Source organism: Heteronotia binoei, unplaced genomic scaffold (genome assembly GCF_032191835.1).
Source record: "Heteronotia binoei isolate CCM8104 ecotype False Entrance Well unplaced genomic scaffold, APGP_CSIRO_Hbin_v1 ptg000314l, whole genome shotgun sequence".
NCBI classification, from domain to species: domain Eukaryota; kingdom Metazoa; phylum Chordata; class Lepidosauria; order Squamata; family Gekkonidae; genus Heteronotia; species Heteronotia binoei.
The window spans coordinates 1,189,131-1,212,906 of NW_026800014.1; the positions used below are offsets into that span (position 1 = coordinate 1,189,131).

The 23,776-nt window shown below is 44.5% G+C and overlaps 1 pseudogene; it reads left to right on the plus strand.

Moving 5' to 3' along the window:
- The first annotated feature begins 21,538 nt into the window (after nt 1–21,538).
- On the plus strand, nt 21,539–22,085 carry LOC132590573 (ubiquitin-ribosomal protein eS31 fusion protein-like; annotated as a pseudogene).
- The last annotated feature ends 1,691 nt before the right edge of the window (nt 22,086–23,776 follow it).

A 23,776-nucleotide genomic window follows, 5' to 3' on the forward strand; every position in this document is an offset into this window, starting at 1 on the left:
TGTTTTAGCTCAGGAAAAATGGCTGGCAGCAGGGGCTTTACAGGGTTGGGGCTATGACTCAGGAACAGAGCATTTACTTTGTAGGCAGAAAGGATCAAGTAGTCAGTCATATGAAATACCCTGGAAAGCTGCTGCCAGTCAGAGTAGATAATACTGACTTTTATAGATCAGTGTTCTAACTCAGTATAAGGCAGCTGTTTATGAGCAGGGAGCTGCCTGGGAGTGGGGGAGACCTGTCTACCTTAGGGACCGTCTCTCCCCATATGAACCCCAGAGAGCACTGAGGTCAGCTGGAAAAAACTTGTTGACCACCCCCGGACCAAGAGAGGTGAAGCTGCAATGCACCCGCAATCGGGCCTTCTCCTCTGTAGCCCCGAACTTATGGAACCAACTTCCAGAGGAAATGCGGGCCCTGCGGGACCTTGAACAATTCCGCAGGGCCTGCAAGACCTTCCTCTTCCGACTGGCTTTCGCTGACGTAGAAAGAAATTGCTTATGATTACCGCCATCATAAAGAACAAATAGCATTAGCACTTTTATCAATTTAATTAATTAATTTTAAACTTATCAGAATTTTAATGTTAATGATTAATGTTAAATGTAACTTTGTCTTTTGTATAATGGTAATTTGAATGATGTTGTTAGCCGCCCTGAGCCTGCTCCGGCGGGGAGGGCAGGATATAAATAAAATTATCTATCATCTATCTATCTATCTATCTATCTATCTATCTATCTATCTATCTATCTATCTATCTATCTATCTATCTAGAACTATTTCTGTAAACTCCATTCACAGGAGCTAGATTCAGCTCCATATTTCAAATTACCAAGGTAACTAACCTTGCTCTTCTACTGCTTTTCATATTCTTTGCTAAGGAGAGGAGGAGGTGGTCCATGGCTTGACCCCTACCCCCGAACAGTTGAGAGAGTCAGTTGAGAGTTCCAGCCCCTCTTTCTCCAGAAAAAAAAGCTCCAGTCCATGGTATTGATAAAACTCTCTCCTCCAATACCACAAATTTATTTCAGTCAACTGTCTTTGCTGTCCAACTTTCACACCCATACATAGTAATAGAGAATACTGTGGCATTAATTAATTTGATATTCATCACCCAGAACACATCCCTGCACTTAAGAATCTTTCCTAACTCCTTCATGGCTGTCTTTCGCAGTTTCAATCTCCTCCTGATTTCTTGGTTGCAGTCTCCCTTTTGCTTGATGATGGAGCCAAGAAATATTTAACAATTTCAATTTCCTCATTGTCAGCCTTAAAATTATGTAATTCCCAATTCCATTGTTTTCTTAATGTCCAGCTGCAATCCTGCTTTGGCAGTTTCTGCTTTAACCTTCTGCAGTTGTTTCTTCAGGTCTTCACTACTTTCTGCCAGTAACGGGGTGTTATCTGCATATCTCAAGTTGTTAATGTTTCTTTCATCAATATTCATTCCACCCTAACCCAAATCTAATCCAGATTTCCTCATGATATGCTCTGCATAGTAACTGAAGAAAGGGAGATGTCTATCTATCTGATGCCTTTGCCAATTTGACACCATTCTGGTTCTCCATATTCTGTCATAACAGTAGCCTCTTGTCCAGATTACAAATTGTGCATCAGAACAGTCAGATGGTGTGGCATGCCCATTTCTTTTAAAGCTAACAATAGTTTTCCATCATCCACACAGTCAAAAGCTGTGCTGTAATCTATTATTTTCTTCTGAAATTCTCTCATATGCACTAGTAACCAACATAAATTTGCAGTATGATCTCTAGTGCCTCTTCCTTTTCTGAATCTGGCTTGAAAATATGGAATTTCTCATTCCATATATGGTAACAGCCTTTGCTGTAAAATTTGGAGTATCGCTTGACTTGAGTAAGAAATTACTGTGACTGATTTTGCAGCAGCAGGCTCTCTACCCTCAGGCTTCTGCTTTCCTCATCTTAACCGATTGATTCCCCACCTGTTGCTGCATGGCCTCATTTTGAAGCATGTCTCCCTCCAATTTCCCCCATGGTTTCCTGATTTCTAAAAAGACAAAATCAGGAAGATGCAGGAAAAATTGGAGGGAGATGCAGGTCAAAATGCAGCCACACAGCAATGGGTGGAGAATCAATTGCTTGAGCCAGGGAAAACAGAAGCCTGAGGGTGGAGTGGAATGGAATCAGTCTGTGATTGTCTGGTAGTTGCTGTAGTCTTTGACATCTCTCTTTTTTAAATTGGAATGTAAATTGAGTGTTTCCAGTCTGTGGGCCACTATTTTCTTTCAATATTTGCTGGCATATTCTTGTTAAGATTTTGATGTCTTTGTTTCTGTGGCTTGTAATAACTCTATTGATATCCCATCTTGATTTGTTTCTCCCAGTTGCTCATAGTACAGCTTTCACTTAACTTCTTGAACTGTAGGTTATTCTTCAAAAGATTCTTCTTGGAAGGGATCTGTCATCCTTTCATCTCTTCTTTTGCAGCAAGGTTGATAATAAACCTTACCATCAGTCTCTGTGTCTGTCATTTACAGGATCAGTTGACTTGCTCTTCTTTTGTCCCAGCCAGTGTTTCAAAGTGAACAGTGTCAGTAAAAGTCAAGCCGAACAAGCCACTGAGAATTCCATGACTGGAGCATGCATGCAGTGATTTGATTCTGAATCCCTTAGATGTCACGGCTGGGGCCGGGTCAGGCAAAGTCCAGGGGCAGTCCGTGGTCTGTAGCCAGTAAGCAGGAGGGTCCGGGGCGCCAAATCCGAATCACTGTACAAGTATCGCAGGTCCGAGGTCCAGAAGCCGAGGTCAGGGAGTCCAAAAGTCACAAGCCAAAGTCAGGGAGTCCAGAAACCAAAGTCAAGCCGGAGTGGATGCTAGAACGTCAGGGAGATGACTAGTTGCTTCCACAAAGCCTCCTCCCAAAGCCTACAGCTATATAGCCCTCTGCTGGCTGTTGCCCATTTGGGCTAATTGCTGGCTCAGAGAGGCAGCCAGGATCCTGTTGCAACTCAAGCATCCTTGCTCTTAGAAGGGCCAGAATCCTCTCAAAACTCAGGGCTCAGGGAGCGTCTTGCTTGTGAGCGTGCCGCCCTCCTCCGATCCCTGAGGTCCTGACGGAGGCAGTCATGCACACGCGCCACCCGAGAGGGCGAGGCAGGGGGGCTGGGATCTTCTCCAGCAGGAGGCAGGGCACTGGTGCAGGTGGCAGGGGCACAGTTTTTTCTGCAGGCTCCACTTCCTCTGCAGGGTCCCCAGTACCCATGACATTAGATGAGTTTGAGGGTGGTTTTAGCCTTCTCTCCATACTACGTTCCTAACCTGAAACAACACTGGCGAGCCAACATTTGTCTTACTATGGTATGGGTAAGGATATGGTATGGGTCAACAGGGCTCATTCTGCTCTTTTTCAAGATGCTCCTGCATACTTATTTCCTGGATTCTTGTCCACACCAAAATGTGATGGAATTAGGATTGCCAGGTCTCCTCATCACTCTAGCAGGGGGATTTGGGGGGCATTCCAGGGGTGATGGGGATATCACATGATATCCCCAATGAAATGACATCACCCAGAAGTGACACCATCACATTGGTGATGACAGGAGCGACACTATGGGGTTTGGGCAACATTACATTGTAAATTCACCCTCAAACCATGAAGTTTTGCCTGAAAACCAGAGCATCCCTGATGTGATGATGTCACTTGTGGGTGACAGCATTGCGTCAGGGACATCGCGCAGCAACATTCCTGTTTAGGGGTGATGTTTCTTCCACCAGCCAGCTAATCCATGGTGGGGAGAAGCCCCCAAAACCAGGGGATACCCCACACAAACCTGGGGACTGGCAACCCTAAATGGAATGTTTGGAACTGGTTTTAGGAGGATGAGAAGAGAAGACTGTATAGCTACACATTGTTACCTCCAGCCATGTATTATCAGCACTCTAGTCCTTACACAATTAATACAGGACATTCCTAGCATGCTCTAGTAGGAAGATAACATATTTTATCTGTGCCCAGATTATACCTGATAAATGAAGTGCTGCAAACTGATCTCCAGTCAATCCGGAGCTATAAAACAGGGAGACTTTAAAAAAAAATCACACAACAACAACACTGTTTGTGAAAACTACTGAAACATTTTGACAGTGCTTTAAAGGGTTCCACTGCTTCCCCACTGACACAGCGTTGGGGGACATAGACATTACCATTCCCCTATCACTTCCTGTGAGAAAGGGCAGAAAGACTCATTAACTGTACAGGTGAGGTTTGCATTGATCCTCTAATATCTTGATAGGCATCAAGCAGCAGGCAAGGGAGGACAAGCAATGAATGCAGTGTAGACTTTGGCAAGACCTGTATTGACTATACAAAAGTATTTGCCAAGTAATTGTCCTCCCACAGCATAATTACCATCTCCTGGCTCTGCAAAGGACTATGGTTTGCTGTCTGCAGCTGGAGAGAGAGTTTTGCAGTCTGCAGGGAAGGTGCTTTTTTGCTTCAATGGTGACTCCTCAGCAAGCAGCCTTCCATTTAGCATGCGAAAGTTGGTACAGTCAAGCAGCGAGGCAGGGAAAGTACTCTTCGGCCCCATGTTGGAACCTCTGGCTCCTAATGGGACATTTCTCCAACTGTTCTGTGACTGCCAAGTAAAATAAGAGTAGTGGGCTGCTTGAATTAGTAGCCTTTATTTCTCCCCCCACCCCATTCCCCTTTTAGTATAACATTCAAAATAAAGATTGCTTTCCTCAAAGGAACTCATTATTAAGCCAAGATTCCTTTTTTTCTCCTCATCTTCAGTTCCCTCTAAAGCATCATCTTTTGTGGCTAAGCTATCAAGCATTGTTATAGACAACAATCCCCTTATACAGTGAAATGAATGAAATCCATAATGTGTCTCTCTGGCATGTGACTATGGCTCCTGTGTACCAACCCTGCAGTGGCTGCTGTCCAATCCCATGATAGCTTCAGAGCTTGCCTCTCTTGGCCCTGAAGCCATTATAGGAGCTGTCTTGTCTCAAAATGAATGGATCAAGACACATCATCCTTTAACACATTTGACTTCAAAACAGAAAAAAAAATGTTTGTTCTTTCTCCTTTTGGGGCTAGATATCAGTTCCACAGGCACATGATCAAATCCAATAGAAAAACTGCCATCACAATAAATGACTGGTGTTCATGATTTGGCTATTTAAAAATAGTGGGGGTCACCCTAATGATGCAGCTGCTGGCTTGTTACATCAAGGACTTTGAATAGCTGGCCAATGTTTCCTCATTAGAGCTAATTGTCCCTTGATAGGTCAGTTAGATGTTGCTGATAACTTAGAGAAGGTAATCCCACTAAACCGAGGGGCAGGAGCAGATGTGTGTGTGAGAAGAGAGGACAGGACTGATATGGAAGAGGTAGATGGAAATATTCTCTCTCTCGGCTTGACTTCGCGAACGAAGATTTAAGAAAGGTGCAGTAGTCCATGTCTGCTGCAGGCTCTCTGGTGGCTGACAAGACCAATGCAGGACAGGCAGGTCCAGCCACAGCGGCTGCAGGGAAAAGTCTGATTTGGGATTGGTGCTGTAGCAATACGATTTTTCCTCAATCTCCTTTTATCCTCAAGACCAGCTATGCGTGCGTTCTCAAAGGAAGAGACAGCCTGGTGGATGGTGTGCCTCCATGCTTTGCGATCTGAGGCTAGGACAGACCACTCGTGATGGTTAATGCGACAGGTACCAAGGGATTTCTTCAAGGAGTCCTTGTAACTCTTCTTTGGTGCCCCTCTATTTCAATGGCCGGTGGAAAGTTCGCCATACAGGGAAATTTTGGGAAGGCGATGGTTTTCCATCCTGGAGATATGCCCTGCCCAGCATAGCTGCGTCTTCAACAACAATGCCTCGATTCTTGTAACCTCCACCCGCTTGAGGACTTCAGTGTTGGTCACAAAGCCACTCCAGTGGATGTTGAGGATGGTGCGAAGGCAACGCTGATGAAAGCGCTCAAGGAGTCGCAGGTGATGACGGTATAAAACCCACGATTCGGAGCCGTAGATGAGGGTTGTCATCACAACCGCTTTGTAAACATTGATCTCAGTGCCTTTTTTCAGATGCTTGTTGCTCCACACTCTTTTATGCAGTCGGCCAAATGCACGGTTTGCCTTTGCCAGCCTGTTGTCAATCTCCTTGTCGATCTTGGCATCTGAGGAGATGATGCACCCCAGGTAGCTGAACTGCTGGACTGTCTTCAAAACTGATTCACCCACAGTGATGCAAGGAGGGTGATAATCTTCCTGGGGTGCAGGCTGGTGGAGAACTTCTGTCTTCTTCAGACTAACTTCTAGGCCGAATAGCTTGGCAGCCTCTGCAAAGCAGGACATCATATGCTGCAGAGCTGATACCGAGTGGGAGACGAGTGCAGCATCATTAGCAAACAGTAGCTCTCGGATAAGTTTTTCCATTGTCTTGGAGTGGGCCTTTAGTCGCCTCAGGTTGAACAGGCTGCCATCGGTACGATAGCGGATGTAGACACCATCATCGTCATCTAAATCTACTACGGCTATTTGAAGCATCATGCTAAAGAAGATCGTAAAGAGAGTTGGCGCGAGAACACAGCCTTGCTTTACACCTGTGCCTATTGGGAAGGGCTCCGAGAGATCGTTGCAGTGTCTGACTTGGCCTCGCTGGTCTTCATGTAGCTGGATGACCATACTGAGGAACCTTGGGGGACATCCTAAACGATCCAAGATTTGCCAGAGGCCGTTCCTGCTAACGGTATCAAAAGCTTTGGTAAGGTCGACAAAAGTCACATATAGACCCTTGTTCTGTTCCCTGCATTTCTCTTGGAGCTTCCTGAGAACAAATACCATGTTGGTGGTGCTCCTGTTAGCCCTGAAGCCACACTGGCTCTCTGGGAGGAGTTCTTCTGCAATGGTGGGCACCAGTCTGTTCAGGAGTATTCTAGCAAGGATTTTGCCTGCAATGGAGAGCAGGGTTATCCCCCAGTAGTTGGAGCAGTCTGACTTTTCCCCTTTGTTCTTATGTAGAGTAATGATGATTGCATTGTGAAAGTGGATGGAAATATAGACTGCTGTTAATTGTGCTGAGCCCTAGAACGGAGCTTGTGTTAAAGCTTTACACTACACAGCAAGACCTACTCCCACTAATCCTCCTTGGCTCTCTCTTGGCTGTTCCACTATCTCTCTTGGCATCTCAGGAGCCAACCAGGAAGTTGTCCTTGGTTCTCTCCTGTTGGGGCTTAAATAGACATAAGAAGTTTCTATCAGTCCTGCATACCTTCCTTACATTTCACAGGTCATTCATGTAGGGTTGCCAAGTCCAATTCAAGAATTATCTGGGGACTTTGAGGGTGGAGCCAGGAGCAAGGTTGTGACAAGCACAATTGAACTCCAAAGGGAGTTCTGGCCATCACATTTAAAGGGACTGCACACCTTTTAAATGCCTTCCCTCCATTGGAAATAATGAAGGATAGGGGCACCTTCTTTTGGGGCTCATAGAATTGGACCCTCTGGTCCAATCCTTTTGAAACTTAGAGGGTGTTTTGAGAAGAGGCACTGAATGCTATGCTGTAAGTCTGGTGCCTCTACCTCAAAAAACAGAAAGCCACGCCCTTTCTGTTAATTCGGAGATGGTTACCAACTTCTCTCACATGACACCAATAAGACTTATCTCAAAGCACAGAATGCGATTGCCATGATCTGGATTTAATAAATGCTGCCACTTCTTTTTGATAACTTCACTATAGAGGACAGAGCTGATAACCCTCTTCCCTCTCCCTCCTCTATTCCTTATCACCGTCATAATTAAGCGCAGGGTTCCATGAAGATGAATTTCGGCATTACTCTGCATGAGGTTTGACATCTGATTTATAAACTCATCAGCAGGAAATACACCTGTTGGTCTCCTTACAGAATGCAGGGGCTCGTTTAGCCCAGCCCCATCGATATGGAGCTGCACTAAATCACCATCCTGGACTCTGGCTCTCATATCGTTAAGAAGGCCTTGAATAGCTTCGCGTATTACCTCTTGTATGAGGGCGGGGTGGCTTAACTGCTCTAAGTTTACAAATCTGAAGGCCTCTGAATACTGATCCATTGGCAAATTTGCAAGATGTCGTTCCGTCTCCAACTTTTTCTAGGTAAACCTTTGGTGTGTCAGGTCTTGAGGAGTGCTTTTGTGGGGGTGACGAGGGGCCTTGTTCAGCAGTGGCATTGGTATTTGGCAAAATGGCGGTGGCAGCAGGCTCTGCCTCCGTGCTGAGAGGGGCACCGTGAACTGAATTACCACTTGTACACTCAGAGGCCCTGACTCTGCTAAGAAACATTAAAAGAGAGTCACTTCTTTTTTGTCTAGATTTAAACTTTTTTGCATTCTTGATGCGCTTTTGAAGGACTCTTTGCCAGACCTTTCTCAGTTTCAAATGTTTGCTTTTCCTGTTGTGTGTGACTTGGCCTCCTGACCTGCCCCATGCCTATCTGCAGAGCTCCCCCATTTGGACATACAGTAGAACTTTGTAAAATTCTTTCAAAGTCTTTCCAGAAACCAACAAGGCTGTCTTTTAAAGCAGTATTTAAGGGCCAACTATCCCCAAAGAATGAAAGCTTGTGGCTTGGCTGTTGTGTTTACACAGCAACTGTTGTAATGCCAAGCAATTTCAACACACGCTCACATATCTCATAAGAACATAAGAACATAAGAGAAGCCATGTTAGATCAGGCCAATGGCCCATCCAGTCCAACATTCTGTGTCACACAGCGGCCAAATATATATATATATATATATATATATATATATATATATATATATATATATATATATATATATATATATATATATATATATACACACACACACACACACACACACATACACACTGTGGCTAATAGCCACTGATGGACCTCTGCTACATATTTTTATCTAACCCCCTCTTGAAGGTGGCCATGCTTGTGGCCGCCACCACCTCCTGTGGCAGTGAATTCCACATGTTAATCACCCTTTGGGTGAAGAAGTACTTCCTTTTATCCGTTTTAACCTGTCTGCTCAGCTAAAAGGGGCATCTGTAGTGATATTTATGCAGGGCTGACAGCCTCTAGCCCTGCTTGCACCCCTTTCCCTACTTTTACACACCGAATCAGTTTGTAAAATATTTTCAGAACTTTTCCAGAAACTCATAAGGTTGCCTTTAAAAGCAGCAATTAAGCTGTCTATACCCAATGATTGCAAACTTTTTGCATGGTCAGCAATTGGTTGCATTACAGCTGTTGTAGCAACTATCAGTTTTCGCATGTGCTCATACATGTCCCTAAAAGTTGCATCCACATTAGAATTGTCAATTTTCTGTTTCTTAGAGGTTGGTTCAAAAGCACAGTCTGTTTTGGGTGTGTGTTTTCTTTTCACTTTACCACATCCTTTTGGATGGTGCAGGGTGGATGAACCTTTCATGAAAGTCTGCAGCTTGGTTTGCTGTGATGATGTTTTGTGGCCGCTTCCAGACCTCAGCGGGGTGGAGATCGTTGTGCTCTGAGGAAAACTCTGGTTTGTGGCATCTTTAGGAGAAAAAGATTGAATGAAAATAAAATGCCAAGCCTCAGCAAAAATATTATTAACACAGCAGGCCAAAACAGTTATGCAGTTTATATTTTATATATATATATATATATAAGCACACACACCTTTCAGGGTTCCTTTGTGTTTCATAGCACTCCCTAACGTTTGCTGGTCTGGTATGTTTTGCTTAGAGCCCACATGTGCTTCATCAGATTTGCGCCTCTTCTCATCTACAGTGGAGAGTTATTACATAGGCACAAAGTTAAAAATCATTTCCCAAAAATCATTTCCCAATCATATAAAAATTAAATATTAAGCTTCCTTTTTAAAATGATAATCCAGAACAATGAAGCAAAAATTTACCCGACAGTGATTTCAGGCATCTCTTGGTTTCCAACAGGGATAAGGGAGAACAGAAATTTTCCTTAGAAGGCCCATCATCATCTTTGTAAGGGGCATGTTGGCCTAATGAAAAAAACAGTAGCTTTTTCAAACTGGTTTTTTTTAAAAGGAAAAAGCCCTTAAATTCATTCATCCTCCACCCTCACACACAAAGGCAAATCAAATATTTACCACCTGGTATTTTTGAACGTATCATTTTCCACCATTCTTCACAGCCATGTGGTCTCTTCTCGCCTGCATATTAAAATGCCGAAAATATGAACTATAAAGCAGCCAACCCATTTTTAAATATACCTTTGTTTTTTGAAGATTTATCTTCAGCCATTTTTTGTTCTTTTTAAAACCTAAGATTTACAAAAAATATTGAAAAGGACCGATCACAAATAAACCTTTTTACAGCATTAAATTATTGTCCCCATTTATGAAGCTTAAGACAAACACCTTAAAGTAAAAAAGTCTCCCTTTAGTGGCTCTCTGAGCTAGAAAAGGATGTGCCTGGCCCCTTAATCTAATCAAGAAAAACTGAAACAGCCCATACTACCCCCCCCCCTTTCTTCTCACTGAGCATACTTGGGGCAAACAGGCCATAAACTATCTGCTTTACTGGCAGTAAAAGGGGTTGAAACAGACAAAATTTACAAGCAGTATTAATTTCTAATCACACAGAGAAATTATAGCACATGGCTTACCTTGCAGCCTAAAGATGTCTTCTGCCCTTCTCCTCCTCTGGCCAAAAAAGAATGTGACTCACCCCTAATCTAATCAAGACCACTATTGTGTGTGAAGGAATGCTGTGATTGGTTCTCCTAGCCATGTGACTTGCTGATCCAATAGAAATTGTCCATGACTTGTAAAGGTAACCAGAAATCCCCCCTCCTACTTTCCCCTCCCACACAATTTCAGAGAAAGAGCAGCCATGGCTTTAGGAAGCACATAGAAAGTTTTTCAGACTACACTGCAATATATATATATATATGCTCTCCCTACCCAATTTTTTTTAAAATACAGCAGCCAGTAAAGGGGGGGGGGGGGCTAACGATCCTAGGAATTTTAAAATGCTGCCAGTTTTAGCCAGTGTGCAGCACCCTCCCTCCCACCAGGTCTTCATTTCATCGGGGCATGCCTGGATTTGTAATAACAGCACTGATATCTTTTAAAAGGTTTCTTTTTATTTACAGACAGTGAAAAAAGGAGTTGCAATCTATTTACAAGGTTTATTTCAAAAACAGACAGTAAAAAGCAGCTGCAATATCTCTTATTTACATCACAGAAACACCATTTTTTCCTGGCGCAGAAAAAATGAATGAAAATGCAAATTTTTGATATTAGCTTCAACATATTTAACCATTGCACTGTCAGAGTTTTTCAAAATTGTTTCAGGCTTTTTACATGAATTTGGGGGGTCCAACTCTATTCAATAAATCAAATATTTGGTCCATATTTTCTTGCGTGAAGAGCGGACATTTCAATGAATAGGCAACTGAGGTCACAACTGGCATTATCGAATGTATTGACATTTCATCAATTACAAATTTCACCTTGCGGTCTACCATTTGTTCAGACCAAGAAAGACATGTGTGAGATTTCTGCCTGGGCAATTGAAGCTGGCATCCTTCACAAGAACCATATAAAACTTCATTGATACAATGCATTATTATCAAATAGACTGCAGCACGAACTAATGCTGACATTGCTGATTTCCGTTTTCAGGGTGGTATACAGTCAGAATCTTTAAAAACTTCCATGCATAAAAGCTTTCTCATGGCAATGATTCATTCCCCGGGCGTCATGCCAAATGGAATTTTTTGCTGTTCCTGTTAAAATACAGCATTTATTTTAGTTTTACAAGCCTTGACAAGCCCCCACACCCACCACACAACACTAAACAACTGGGGTCCATACCTGCATGGAGATTTTCGCCTCTGAAGGAATATTCTCCTCTGGGGCTTCAGCCAATTTTAAATCTGGAATTTGTGGCTCAATGCAGGCAGAATACTAGAACATTAAAAGCAGATTTTTTTTTCAGTTAAAAGCACTATGCAAAGCCTGTTTCCAATAACCTTTTCTACTCCCCACCCCTTTCCCAAATTACCTGTGCCATAGAGCTCTCTCTTGGAATCAGCTCTTGGGAATCAGGAATCTCTTGGAAAACCTGGGTGCTGTAGGGAATAAGTTCCTGAGCATCTTGGAAATCTTCCAGGAGACTTTGCAAAATCTTCCAGGAGACTTTGCAAAATCCGCCATCAGCACTAACTAGAATAGCGTCAATGATAGTGTTATAGTTTGTTTTAGTTAATTGTTCTAACTGGTTTTTAAGGTTAATTAATGCTTAATTTTAATGTTCTTAATGTAATTGTTTTATTAATGTACCATTGGTCACTATGTGGTTTATTACTGTTTTAATTAATGTAATAATAATAATAATAATAAATTTTATTTGTACCCCGCCCTCCCCCGCCGAAGCAGGCTCAGGGCGGCTAACAATACGGTGACCAATGGTGCACCAACAATAAAACAGTTACACTAGGAACATTAAATTAACATTAAACTAACCTTAAAAGCCTGAATTAAAACAATTAACTAAAACATTTTATGACGCTATCCTTGACACTCTTCTAGTTGATGCTGATGGCGGATTTTCAGTTATTCATAAGCTAATTTAAAAAGGGTGGTCTTGCAGGCCCTGCGGAACTGATCAAGGTTCCGCAGGGCCCGCACCTCCTCTGGGAGTTGGTTCCAGAGATGTGGGGCTGTACCATTGGTCATCATATTGTTAGCTGCCCTGAGCCTGCTTCGGCGGGGGAGGGCGGGGTACAAATAAAAAGAAAAAAAAATGGGAAATGCCATTTTTAGCTAACATGTCAGCTGTTGTCTCCCCACTGTCCATATTAACGCGTGTCTCTTCGTCAAAAACAGGCCCCGGGAAATGGAGCTTTATGGGAACAAATTCTTCATCCTCAGAACTGCTCACATATCTCCTTTTAAAATTTTGTCTCACCAATGGCGGCAGGCTGGAAAGTACCAAGGGTCTGGCCAGAGTTTCCATGTTCTCAGCAAGAGCCTGCACACGTGTGTTCAAGCACAAATGGCTTCTTTCCTAAAATAACCTGGTGGGGGTGGGCTGGGTGGGGGTGGGCCCCAGCCCCGAAGCCCATTTGCTATTGACCAGGGGTGACTGGGTGTGTTGTTAGAGTGGTCACACAGACCTACTCGGGCCTTCTCAGTGGCAGCCCCCAATTTCCGGGGGTGTGGTGCCACAGGCGGAAGTTCAATGACACTGCAGTAGGTGGCGCTGGAGAAGGGGGCAGGGGAGGGGGCTGCACATGTGATTTCCGGCCTGCTCTATTAATATGCAGGGGTGCTACGTCACAGCAGGGTGGACGTACACGCTGATTGGCCTGGCTACATCACGTGGTGTGAGTCAGTAAGGTCATTTCCTGGAGGAGGTGCTTAATTAATTATGAAGGGTAGCTACGTCATGGTGGGGCATAGATGGTGATTGGCAGGGTTAGGTCACATGGGGTGGGGTCATGACCCGGGCGACGTCATTGGAGTCATGACCCTGATGACGCCGTTTCCGGTGATGTCACTGGCCACGCCCCCTTCATTAATTATGCAAGGATTAACACAGCTTCTGGTGAGATCAGCAGAAGTGACATCACTGGCCACGCCCCCTTAATTAATTATGCGTGGATGCTATTTACTACTGAGGGGACACCTCAAGGCTTCTCCTGAGGGACTACTTGACGTGTCAGTGCAGCAAATTTGTGTCAAGTCTGCAGATTCAATGATGAGTTGGTGTGGATACAAAGACTCTATTTTATTGATACTGTTACTTGTGGCCTAAGCCAGGTCTTGAAAAGACTAAAGCACATACAGTAGATACATTGCATATAAGGTACACTTCAAAAGGATTCCTGGAGGGGGGGAATTGTGCAGAGGACATTCACACATAGATGTTACAAATACATTCTCATGTTGATTAGAGGCCCGGTTAGCCTTGATGCTCCCAGGCTCCTTCCTCTCCCCCAAGCCTGGGCTAAGAAGGCACAGATAAGACTTTCACACATTACCATTTCAAAGCAGGACCAGATCTCTAAAGGAGGGGGGAAGGAAGAGAGGGTGAGCTAGCAGCATTTGGTTATACTTTGGTTCTACCCAGCATGCTCTGTGCTTGAGCCAGAGTTATAGACAGACTTGACACATTGCCTTGGGGGGAAAAGCGGATGTATTGAAACTAAAGTAGAGTGAGTAGGGCAGCAAATTCTAGTAGAGCAGCAGTAGTGGTGGTGGGGAAAGGATCATGTACCAGGGTAGGCAGTGGAGACCGAGCATCTTCTTTTCCCCTTTCCCAGTGTAAGAGGCTCTGTGCAGGAAGCAGATACACTTGAGGAATGAGCAGAAACACGGCCAAGCATCCTCAGTCATTCACCCCATACACACATCCCACCCTGCCCCAAGTGCAAAGAATTCTGCACAGTGCACAAGATGGTAGCATACCAGGGCAATGCCCCCTCTCCCCATCAAAGCACACAGTAGTCAGGCAAACATTTCCCCTCCTTGCCTTTCCCCATCCCTGTCCATTTGCAAAAGATTCTGCACAGGAACCCAATGCACCTAGGGCATATGAATAGAAGTATGAAGAATCACCCTAATGCAAGGGGCTTTGCACAGGAAGTTGAATGCACCAAAGCAACAGCCTCACAAGCATCCTTCACCTAACTGTAGGATTGGAGGGAAAGAGGTGTGAGAAAGAAAAAGAATAATCATCATCCTAAAGCTTTCCACAGGAAGATCCAGGTGGGCAGCTATGTTAGTCTGAAGCAATAGAACATAGTAGGAGTCCAGTAGCACCCTTAAGACCAACAAAGTTTCATTCAGAATGTAAGCATGTTACCCTGGAGTCATGAGGAGTCACACTCCATAACTTTGTGGTTCACTTTGATCAACCTGTCCCCCTTAAATAACAATATAGTGTTTGAGAGAAGGTATAAAATGTCTGCATCTAACACAGAATTGCCTCCTGTCCTTTTACTGGACCTACTCCTGTGACTTTAATAGCAGCCTTACACCCAGAAATTTAGCCAGTGAAGGTTTCCCCACCACTAATCCACATGCCAGTAAAATCATCACTTGCTTAATCTAATGTGGCAGGCTGTTGTTAAAGGCAGTGGAGCCGATTCTATAAACAAGGTAGCAGTCCTAATACATCTGCCTAGTCAGGGACCTAGTGTACAGTGTTACATATTTGTTTAACTTAGGGGTGTTGAAGTAATTTGTTATTAGGGCCAGAACTGACATAAAAGAGACCTTGTTGGGCTGGGCCATGTATGGTTGGGCCAAGCCATGTCAGGCCATGTGTATACCTATTTAAGATTAGGTAGTAGAGAAATAAATTTTATAAAGAACACAGACAAACACAAATATATTATTTTTAAAAACTTAAAACATGCTTAAAACATTGGTCTTAAGGTTGTTTTCTTTGTATTTCTCCCATGGGATCTAGGGAACTGGGCAAAGGAAGCTCTGGCTCTTTCCTTCCTTCCCCAGGGACTTGTGCGGGGGGAGAAGCCTCAGTCAATAGAAGGAATAGAGGCTTGGCTTAGTAGCTCTGCTGTGCAATTGAGAGAGCCTGGCAAAGCAAGCTAATCCTCCCCAAGGGGGGAGCCTCAGCCAATGGAGAAAACAGAGGTTTTGTTCTGTAGCTCCTGTGCAGTTGAGCAAGCCTTGCAAAGTAAACTGTTATGCAGAAGGAAGTAAGAGAGAGGGAGAAGGAAGCAGATAACAGCCAGTTGCTCGGGGGCCTACTAGGAGCCCTCTGGGGGCCTGATTCGGCCCCCAAACAGTGTGTTTGACACTTCTGGTTTAACTCTCTGCAGAAAGAAAGTCAATCAAAATGGCAATCTAATATGCTGACTTTTGACCTTGAAATGTATGTATGCTTATTCAGATTTGATACTCTCAAGCTTGGGATCAATAAGGACCTGGAGTGGCTAGAACATGAGAGGTGCTCTGCCTCATCAGATATTTGGTCCATCTAGTCCAACATCCTGTTTCACTAAGTGCCTGCCAGCTGTTTCAGAAAGCAAATAAGAAGACAGAGGCCAAAGCTTTCCCCTGGTGTTGCTGTAGTGTATTGAGAGCTTTGAATGAAGATGCAAGCATAGACAGCTTCAAGAGGGGATTTGATAAAAATATGGAGCAGAGATCCACCAGTGGCTATTAGCCACAGCATATTGTTGGAACTCTCTGTCTGGGGCAGTGATGCTCTGTATTCTTGGTGCTTGGGGGGTGCAGTGGAAGGGCTTCTAGTGTCCTGGCCCCCTCGATGGCCAGTGTGGAACCTTCCCTTTTTGGGTAAGGTCATAGAGAGGGTGGTGGCAACTAAGCTACAGGGATTCCTGGATGACACTTCCGCACTGGATCTATTCCAGTCCGGCTTTCGGCCAGGTCACGGGATGGAGATGGTTCTGGTTGCCCTCGTAGATGACCTTATGAGACATCTGGATCAGGATGGCTCAGTGGTACTGTTACTATTAGATCTGTCAGCTGTGTTTGACATGGTTGACTATCAGTTAATGTCTAGCCGCCTCACCAATGTGGGGATCCAAGGGTCTGCCTTGCAATGATTGGCCTCTTTTCTCCAAGGCCGGGGACAAAGGGTGGTGATAGGGGAAGAATCATCCCAAAGGCACCCACTCACATGTGGTGTGCCACAGGGTGCAGTTCTGTCCCCGATGTTATTTTAACATCTATATGTGCCCCCTTGCCCAGATTATCAGGAGGTATGAGCTGGGATGTCACCAATATGCAGATGACACCCAGCTCTATTTATTGATAGAGCTCCGTCTTTACCCTGGAAAATCTAGACCTGGCTCTTCAAGCCATAACATCTTGGCTCAGGCTGAGTCGGTTGAAGATGAATCCGATGAAGACTAAGGTCCTCTATCTGAGTCCGGGTGGTACGGGAAGGGAGATTCCTTTGCCAGCTCTTGATGAGGTGCCACTGATACTGGCCCCTAAGGTCAAGAGCTTGGGAGTGCTCCTGGAGTCCTCTCTGACAATGGAGGCCCAGGTAACAGCCACTACCAAATCCGCCTTTTTTCATCTTCAGCGGGTACGGCAGTTGGCCCCTTTTCTGGAGCATGACATTTTAGCTATGGTGATCCATGCTACCTTGAGAATAGATCACTGTAATGCTCTCTACATGAGGCTACCCTTGACCCTGACTCAGAGACTATAGCTAGTGCAGAACACTGCAGTGCTGCTGCTAATGGGGCTCCCTAGATGGGAGCACATTCAGCCAGTGCTGAAAGAGCTGCACTGGCTGCCTATTGTGTTCCAAGTCAGTTTGAAGGTGGTGGTCTTGACTTTTAAAGCCCTTTATGGTTGGGGCAGGCCTGTAGCCATGAAGGGGGGCACGGGGGGGGGGCATGACCCTTCTACCCAACCCCCCTTTCCCTGCCGTTCATTCCCCCATTTTCACGCCGCCGCTCTCTCCGGACTCTTCCCACCCCATTCCTGACTCCCCTGCTCTCCCCACGGCCCCATTTTTGCTGCTGCCACTCTTCCAGGGCTCTTCCCTACCTCTCCCGCTCTCCCCACGGCCCCATTTTTGCCGCTGCCACTCTCCCTGGGCTCTTCCCTGCCTCTCCCGTTCTCCCCAGGGCCCTGTTTTCACAGCTGCCACTCTCCCCAGGCTCTTCCCTGCCTTCCCTGCTCTCCCCATGGCCCTGTTTTCTCCACTGCTGCTCTCTCCAGGTTCTTCCCTGCCTCCCCCACTCTCCCCGCAGCCCCATTTTCGCTGCTGCCACTCCCCCCAGGCTCTTCCCGCCCCCAAGAGCGTGAGATCAAGCTGGGGCCGGGCAGCTGGCCACTGGAAAAAGCAGCCAAGCCTTCACAGCCCCCCACCCAAAATTTTATGCTATGGGCCCCCCCACCCAAAAATTTCTGGCTATGGGGTTGGGCCAAGGGCCTGTCTGTCTAGGGGACTGACTTTCTCTGCATCTTCCCTAGAGAGCACTGCATTCAGAGACACAAAACCTACTGTCCATCCCTGGACCAAAGGAAACCAGGCTGTGCTCTACACAGGCTAGGGCTTTCTCAGTGGCAGCACCAGAAATATGGAATGCCGTCACGGAGGCCACAAGGGCCCTGTGAGATCTTTTGCAATTCCGCAAAGCCTGCAAAACTGAACTATTCCAACAGGCCTTCAACATCTAACCAGGAGGGAACTGCCACCTCACACCACTGAGGAGCTACGAACATTATAGGATTGTGAACAGAAACAGAAAAAGAAAGATCCCACCATATAGAAGTTGTATAGCACCACAAAATGTTTTAAATTGTATTTTATTGGTTTTAAATTGTTTTATAGAACTGATTGTTAACCACCTTGAGTCCATCTGCGGAGAGGGCGGGACAGAAATTTAAAGTTATAAATAAATAAAAAATCTCCTGATGGCGCCTGTTTGTTTTTTGGGGGTTTTGGCTACTGCGTGACACAGAGTGTTGGACTAGATGGGCCACTGGCCTGATCCAACATGGCTTCTCTTATATTTTTTATGTTTTTATCCTTTTTTTGAGAGGCTTCTTGCAGCTGCATTCAGATTGGCCACCCTTGCTGAGCCAGCCGATCAGGTAATATCCATTTGAATGAAGCCCATGCAAGTGAGGGTTCCAAGTGTTCGTTTTTCTATTGGATTATTTATTGCTGGAGGTGTGTTTTGGATGGAGTTTCTGTGTAAATAGTTGGGGTTTGCTGTGTGTGTGTTCAGTGGTGTTTCTCACTAATAAACAGCTATGCTGAAATCATTCTAATGTCTAAACCCACTACTTTACAGTTGCCTCCTGCTTTCAGAAAATGAAGGCTCTTTTTAGTCATTTTGGCTAGCCTCCATGAGTATATCTGTCTTATTGTCCATGAGTATACCTAATCCTAAGAGCCCTGTGGTGCGGAGTGGTAAAGCTGCAGTACTGCAGTCAGAGCCCTCTGCTCACGACCTGAGTTTGATCCCAGTGGAAGCTGGTTCAGGTAGCTGGCTCCAGGTTGACTCAGCCTTCAATCCTTCCGAGGTCGGTAAAATGAGTACCCAGCTTGCTGAGGGAAAAGTGTAGATGACTGGGGAAGGCAATGGCAAGCCACCCTGTAAAAAGTCTGCCATGAAAACATTGTGAAAGCAACGTCACTCCAGAGTTGAAAACAACTGGTGCTTGCACAGGGGACTACCTTTACTTTTTACCTTTTTATACCTAATCCCCTGTGTTAGTAACTGTTGTATGTATTCTAGTGACCAGCTCTCTTCAAAAAGTTAAGTACCCCCTGAAAATTGGCCATGCTGGCTGGGGCTGATGGGAGTTGTAGGCAAAAAACATCTGAAGAGCTACTGTTGGCCAACCCTGGTCTACATTATTCATCTTTTTTCCAATTCATCAACAGCTGGGAGTGACTGACACCCATTCTTATTGACACTGGATTGTGTGGTTATCTATGCTGTACACTATAAAATATTAACCTCTTAATTTTTTAAAATTTATTTACATCGTTTTTACCCCACCTTTCTCCCAAGTGGGACCCAAAGTGGGTTACATCCTTCTCCTCTCCTCCATTTTATCCTCACAACAACTCTGATAGGAATCAGCTCCTAAAATGGCTGAACTGACTCCATCTTGAGTACTAGTGATGTAGTTTCTGCAAGTCATGCTGAGGCATGCACCAGGTACTTCTTGTTACTGTTGCAAGGTGGAATGACCTCACCTGTGATTAGGCTTTGTGCTGACTCACGAAGCTGATGCAACCTCTGTTTAGGTTACATGATTGGTATGTGTATTAAAGGAAGGTCAGTGAGCTTGCTCTTCCTGCCTGGTAAGGACGTGTGAACTGCATTACTCACGGTCTCTTTTGGCAGCACATACTGTGTGTTAATCTGAGCTATTGTGCTTGGATTATTCTCTGTATACTTGCCTGGTAAGGACGTGTGAACTGCATTACTCACGGTCTCTTTTGGCAGCACATACTGTGTGTTAATCTGAGCTATTGTGCTTGGATTATTCTCTGTATACTTGCTGATATTACTGTTATCTGCTGTATTTTGGACTGATTACTGTGTATGACCCTGGCTTGGCAATGACTTTGAATAGTGGCTGCTGTCCTGGTAAATATATTCACTGTGCATACTGTTTGTCTCTTGTCTGCTAATTCCTGTGTTCCCCATTCCTTTCCTTCAGCAGCCCCTTCAGAGAACTGCGTATAAATTCTCTGTCAAACTCTGTTGGCCCAAGGTCACTCAGTGAGCTTATATGGCATAAGTGCAGATTCAAATCCTGGTTTCCCAGATACTAGTCCTATGCTCTTAACCACTATACCATATTCCTTTTGCCTTGGATTCCTTACTTCCTTCTGCTTGCACATTATTGGGGAGGGACGGTGGCTCAGTGGTATAGTATCTGCTTGGGAAGCAGAAGGTCCCAGGTTCAATCCCTGGCATCTCCAAAAAAGGGTCCAGGCAAATAGGTGTGAAAAACCTCAGCTTGAGACTCTGGAGAGCCACTGCCAGTCTGAGAAGACAATACTTACTTTGATGGACCAAGGGTCTGATTCAGTATAAGGCAGTTTCATATGTTCATGTTCATCTTCCTTTGCAAAGGGCATCCCTCTGGTGTTTCAAGTTTTCTGCTCAGATTCTTGAAAATGCATAGTACCAGAGGAATGCTGTCCTTCAGCACAGGAGCACCTCAGCAACAAGAGCTGTGCTGTGCAAGCAAAAGGAAAAAATAGAATCCAACATGTTTCTACACGTGTGTATATCTTTGCCAGTTTAGGGTAACCCTTTGTGCATCTGATGAAGTAGGCTCAGGTATATGAAATCCTCTGCTGCAATACATTTTTTAAAACTCAATTCACATTTGCCATTTAAAGAATTTTTCAGCCCTTCTCTCACTGTTGGTCTACATGTGTAGAAAAACTGAATTAAATGTGCTAGTATCACATTTCTTAACAGACTGGTGGCCATGTAAGAAAATAAATTTATTATCACATTCCAATATTCCTGCACCTGTGATTTTGGACTTTAAGGTGCCATGAGACTCTTTGTTTTTGTGAGAATCATATGCACTAAAGGACAAAGTTATTGCTGGGAAAAATTTGAAATACAGCAACATACATGAGAAGTAGAAAATAAATCCTTTGTATTGTAGTAACATGAAAAAACCTCTTTTACATCTAGGTCTTGAAAGAAATAATTTAAACTGGCTATTCATATTAATTTACACATACATAAAATTCTCACACATCCTTGGGTTACATATTCCCCATGGAGAAGGTACAGCAAATACAATGTTGCTATTAAATTTCATTTTCCTTAAGATGAAAGGTTCACATGGCCTCTCTTGACCTGAAATGATTGTATTATGGGTGAATGTGACAATTCAGATTTGTACATATGCTTCCACATTTGTCTCTTCCCCCTCTCCCACCCACAATCCTTTCAGTTTAAACCAACAAAAATATGGAAAAGCTTCATATAGCAAGCAAATTTTACTGGTTCTTTTCTGGGTCCTTTAGCACATGAAGCTTTTCTCACAAACTACCTTCAAGACTGAAGTATATGCTGTTTCTGGAGGCCACCATTCCACAAGCAGGATGTTGGTGTAAGAGACATCAATGGCCATGTGTGGAGCCATTGCCATGCAGATCTTTGTGAAAACCCTGACAGGGAAAACCATCACCCTCAAGGTTGAACCCCCTGATGCTATAGAAAATGTCAAGGCCAAAATCCAGGACAAGGAAGGAATTCCTCCTTATTAACAATGATTGATTTTTGCTGGCAAATAACTGGAAAATTACTCAATCTGATCTCAACATTTAAAAGGAGTCTACTACATTGTGCTGAGTCTTCAAGGTGGTGCAAAGAAGAGAAAGAAAAAGTCTTATGTCACCTCTAAGAAGAACAAACATAAGCGGAGGAAGGTGGAGCTTGCTGTCCTTAAATATTCCAAGATGGATGAAAATGGCAAAATCAGTCATCTGCAGTGAGAGTGTCCGTCTGAAGAATGTTCATGGCTGGAGTGTTCATGGCTAGTCACTTTGACAGACAATATTGTAGCAAGTGCTGTTTGATATACTGCTTCAACAAGTCAGAAGACAAGTAAATGTGTCTATTGTAATAATACTGTGATAAAAATATTCAAATGTTTAAAAAGATAGAAGTGTATTTTATGTGGGGCTGCCCTTGAAGACAACCCAGAAACTCCAATTGGTCTAATACACGCTGGGTGATCTTTTAACCAAGGTAAATTTCTTTTGTCATATTGCACCTGCTACAGTTGCATTGGTCACTAGTTTTTTTCCAGATGCTATTCAAGGTGCTGGCATTAACCTTTAATGCCTTTCATGACCTGGAAGACACATACCTAATGGACTACTTCCTCTTGTATGAACTGTGCACCACTTCTGTTTATCTGGTCAACTGCTCCTTTCCATGCCATCCTATAGTAAATTTTGGTGATGCCACCAAAGCACTAGAATTAGTTGGTGATGGAGAAAGCCCAGTTTCCTCACATGTCTTTTTTGAAATTTGTACTTCCAAAAGGGGGAGTTGTGCAAGCCTTGCCCGAAATTTTTGTTCTAGCTCTCTGAATGTGTAATTATGTATTGCTGGACTTGGATTGTGAGCTGCAATTCCCACTTGGACACTAGGGCCTAACTGCACATTATAAAGTCCTCTGTTCACCCCTGGACCCACCACAAGGATTTTCATTCAGATGGCAATTGTTATTTCCTCACTGGGAATTTAATTCCTAGGTGCAACTAGATCATGGCACGCAGGGAGAGGGGCCTTTGCCTCCTCGTGCCATTTTACTGACCTGAGATGACCTTGGGGTGCTATTTGCCCCACTGAGAAAACCTACATGTTCTCCAGCAGTATACATGGAAACTCCAACAGCATTAATTGTGTTCCAAGGGCCATTCCAAGTTAGGAAACTGGCACAGGGGATTGTATATGTGCATAGGTTACTAATTCTGGGTTGGGAAATTTCTGAAGATTTGGGACTGAAGCCTGGGGAGGGAACTTAGCATGGTATAACATCATAGAATTATGGTTACCAACTTCCAGTTTATTCTTGGTGTTCTCCCAGATTTATGGCTACTCTCCAGACCACAGAGATCAGTTTCCCTGAAGCAAATGGCAGCTTTAGAAGGTGGATTCTATGGCATTATACCCTGCTGAAGTCACTTTCCTCCCCAAACTCCACTTTCCCCATGTTCTACCTCCAGGAATTTCTCAACCTGGACTTTGCAATCCTGCATAGAATTCACCCTCCAAAGCAGCTCCAGGGGAAGTGTTTTTTGTAGTCTGGAGATGAGTTACAGTTAGGATTGCTAGGTCCCCTCACCCACCTGGCAGGGGGATTTGGGGAGCATTCCAGGGGTGGGCAGGGATGCTCTGGTATTTGGGTGAAACTCTATGGGGGTTTTGCCCTCAAAACCATAGAGGTTGCCCAAATAGCAGAGCATCCCTGCATGATGTCTCTGACACAATGACTACTTCTAGGTGACATCATTTCATTGAAGATATCACATGGTGACATTCCTGTTTAGGGGAAAGGTTTCCCCCACTGGCCAGCTGGTCTGCAGTGGAGAGGGGCCGCCAAAACTGGGGGATGCCCCATTGGGACCTGTGGGGCTGGCAACCCTAATTGTAATTCCAGACCTCACATGGAGCCTATCCCTATGTGCTATATGAGGAACCAGTCAGGGTCAGCTTGGGAGGGTGACCACTATACATTTTTCCCAGTCACCGTCCCTCAGGCACACATACAGAAATCCTGTCAGAACTAAAGTAAACTAGACA